This window comes from Hipposideros armiger, unplaced genomic scaffold, assembly GCF_001890085.2.
Source record: "Hipposideros armiger isolate ML-2016 unplaced genomic scaffold, ASM189008v1 scaffold_504, whole genome shotgun sequence".
Classification (NCBI taxonomy): domain Eukaryota; kingdom Metazoa; phylum Chordata; class Mammalia; order Chiroptera; family Hipposideridae; genus Hipposideros; species Hipposideros armiger.
Genome location: NW_017731854.1, coordinates 1,089,861 through 1,093,806, shown reverse-complemented (window position 1 = coordinate 1,093,806; position 3,946 = coordinate 1,089,861). Strand labels below are relative to the sequence as shown.

The window sequence follows — 3,946 nt, the reverse complement described above, 5'->3', positions numbered from 1 at the left end:
ATAATAGGGTTGAGTAAGCAATGATACCAAACTGACTAAACAAACTATGAAATCAAATTAAAAAGAGCTCTGACCCAGATTTGACGTGCCCCCCATAACATGTTAGGTACAGGAAGCAAAGCGCAGGCATGTATGTAGGTGCTGTTTTAAGTGTGTTCAAAAAAGGACCTTCCGTGTACTGTTTTGGCAGAATGCACCCTTGTATAATGTTTTTTTTTGCTTACATTAGATGGAGGCTTGGAGGAGCAGGGGTTTTCCTATTCGGTTTTGTTGTGGTTTGGTTTTGCTCCCAGTGCCTGGGACACAGTTAGATGCCTGTGAAGACGTACACGGGCTGCTGGCTCTCTCCTCCTTCCTCCTCTTACAGGAATTTCACACAGACGTTTGGGGGCCAGGCTCTAATTAGATTTCATAGAATGGTGCTCCACACCTCACGTGTTGTGCTCCAGGCATCCTAAGGGAGTTGCTCCTGGGTCTGCAGCTCCCAGACCCGGTTGAAGGACCTCCCTGGGTTGCCTGGTAACACCATGTGAATTACCTATCACTACTCTAATTAGCGCCTCAAACAAACACTCTGGCAACTCGGGAGAAATATTCCAGCCCTTCCATGCCACCAGTGCAGGAATCCCTCCTCCTGCCTGTGGAGATGGGTGGTGATGACCAGTGTTTTTATTAATATTCCACATGCGTTTGGTTCCCGTGCTCAGGAAGAAATGTTTCTTCACCGTGTCTCCAGCTTGCACGGTTTCATTTTTCTCTGTTTTTGCAGAAGATTAGATAGAATTCAGAATGAATGCAGCAGAAACCTGATTTCCCACCTGTGCCAGTCTGCACCTTCATGGAAACTGTTGTAAAGTGAAAAAGTATTTCAAACCACTGATGTGTTTCTATGAAGCCAATTTTCATGCGTTTTCACAACTTAGTGCACTGATGGGGTGTGTGTGTGCGCGCGTGTGCACATCTCTTTTTCTCAGCTATATATTTGCATCATCCATGATAATCTGTTTCTTTTTAACATTGCTCCCATAACAGAGGAAGTACTTAAGCATGGTCAGGGTGTGGCCATCCCCTCGCCCAAAGTTAATGGCAAGAAAGAAATCAACAATTAATAACAATAGCACTGAAAGCGTTGAGAAGGGTTTGTGCAGTATTTAGAAAGCATATTTACTTGTTATTGTGCAAAAGAATTATTGCTAACACATCAGAAACAAACGAAAATGACTGCTTATAATAGGTAGGAATGGGGGTAGGGATGGAAGTAAGACCCCTCTCGGGTACCTTTTTATGTGGTCATGAGCTCTGCATTTCTTTCAGATGGGTCAGAAAAGCAAATTGAGATGTAGAGCTGAGAGATGATTGATAGATGATAGATATATAAATAGAACATAGATGAGAAACAGAGGGAGGATGGATGAAAATAAATGGAAGAGATACATGATATAAAAACCCAGTGTGGCAAAATGCATTAGATCGAGATGACAGTTGACATGGGGAAAGGGCCCAAGGGCAGATGGAAGAGAATCGCTTTCAATCTTAAAAGCCATAGTTGCTAAACCACAAACATTTATTGAGAGAGACTTCAAGTTTATATGGTGGCAATAAGGTATTCCTAATATACTCTCTTCTGTAAAAAACAGCTGAGAATATGTGTGTTGGCCATCTGTATGCCATTTTGGAGAAATGGTTTTTCAGGCCCTCCACCCATTTTTTAATTGGATTGTTTGTTTTTTGATGTTGAGTTGTGTGAGTTTTTTATATATCTTGGATATTAGTCTCTTATCAGATGTATCATTTGTGAATACCTTTTCCCATTCAGTAGGCTGCCTTTTCATTTGTTGATGGTTTCCTTTGCTGTACTGAAGCTTTTTAGTTTGATGTAGTCCCATTTGTTCATTTTTTCTTTTGCTTCCCTTGCCCGAGGAGATATGTTCAAAAAGATATTGCTAAGGGTGATGTCAACGAGTTTACTGTCTCTGTTTCTTCTAAAAGTTTTATGGTCTTACATTTCAGTCTTTAACTTATTTTGAATTTATTCTTGTATGTGCTGTAAGAATTGGTCCAGTTTCATTGTTTTGCATGTATCTGTCCAGTTTTCCCAAAACCATTTATTGAACAGACTGTCTTTACCCCATTGTATGTTCTTGCCTCCTTTGTCATAGATTAAGTGACTACCTACAACTTTGTTCTTTTTCTAGATGGCTTTGGCTATTTGGAGTGTTTTGTAGATAAAGAAGATGAGGTATACATGTACAGTGGAATATTACTCAGCCACAAAAAAGAATGAAATCTTGCCATTTGTGACAACATGGATAGTGAAATAAGTCAGACAGAGAAAGACAGATACTGTATGATTTCACATATATGTGGAATCTAAAAACAAAACAAATGAATAAACACAGCAAAACAGAAACAAACTCATAGATGCAGAGAACAAACTGATGATTGCTAGATGGGAGGGGTTAGGAGGGGAAGAGGATTAAGAAGCACAAACTCAGCACAGGGCATGTAGTCAGTATCATAATAACTATGTACTATGTATGATACATGGTCACTAGACTTATTGTGGTGGTCACTTTGTAATGCATATAAATGTCTAAATGCTACTTTGTATACCTGAAATTAATAATATAATAGTGTATGTCAGCTATAATTAAAAATGAATAAAAATAAATTTTTAAAAGTGGAAATTTTTTTTAAAACCTGAAGATAGCAGAAAGAAGGACAACCACAATGGAATGGCTTTCTGTCCGGGTGGGACTAATAATATAAGGAGAGAAAGCCTAAAATAAGGGCATAAATGGAGGCTTCCAAGGCGAGATCACACGAGCCTGCAGTTTGAGGGATGAGTAGGAATTGCTTGGGGATGAGTGAGGAAGCTGTTTCTGGAGCCTGGTACAGAAGGTGGGATGGCGTAGAGTTGTGAAAGGGACGGTGACTTTGGGGCTAAAATAGGCATGAAGGGCTGTAGGCCATGTTGTGTTAAAACTACACTCATCTGGCTCTCGCGTTTCCGAAGACTGGAGGGGCGTGATATGGCGAGAGGCGAGAAAGGGCGCAGGATTTGAAACATGGCGGACGACGTGGACCAGCAACAAACTACCAACACTGTAGAAGAGCCCCTGGATCTCATCAGGCTCAGCCTAGATGAGCGAATTTATGTGAAAATGAGAAATGACAGAGAGCTTTGAGGTAGATTACATGCTTATGATCAGCATTTAAATATGATACTGGGAGATGTGGAAGAAACTGTGACTACTATAGAAATAGATGAAGAAACATATGAAGAGATATAAATCAACAAAATGGAATATTCCAATGATCTTTGTCTGGGGAGATGGTGTTGTACTAGTTGCCCCTCCATTGAGAGTTGGCTGAAACAAAGAATTTATCCTGTATGAAAAATAGGAGACTTTGTATGATTGTCTCTTTAAATGTAGAAGATATTCAAAAAAACCTGCGTGAATTTTGATACTAAGAAATGACCAAGGATTCTTCCACTCCTGAAACGAGTTGATTTGCAGATAACTTACAAATTCGTAAGCTAAATGGCATTTTTATTTTTCTCCAACCCTCCAATAAATGTGATCACCAAGATGCAACACTTTTTTAGGAGTTGATTTGCTCCATTGTTTTTTCAGACAATTTCTGATTTTTTAAAATCTAAATTAAATTTGGTTTTCTTTTTTGATTTAAAAAAAAACACTACACTTATCTGTCAATGACAAAAAAACAGTGAGTGTTCAGTGGGAAGGACATGATCAAATTGATCTCCTGGAGAGAGCGCTTCATCTGCTAGGTTGGAAGAGAAGGCAGGAAGCCATCCACGTGGCACTGGTCCATGTGACCAGCAAAACCTACTGTTATGGAAGCTTCTGACTCAGTGATGACCTGGCCCCACCTGAGGACAGCGGGGCACTTGTCCTCCCAGCCACAGATGAATCCCCGA

General features: G+C 40.0%; 1 pseudogene; it reads left to right on the top strand.

Annotated features, from left to right (window-relative positions):
- Positions 1-3,004: 3,004 nt before the first annotated feature.
- LOC109396137 (U6 snRNA-associated Sm-like protein LSm3 pseudogene) lies at positions 3,005-3,595 on the top strand (annotated as a pseudogene).
- Positions 3,596-3,946: the final 351 nt, after the last annotated feature.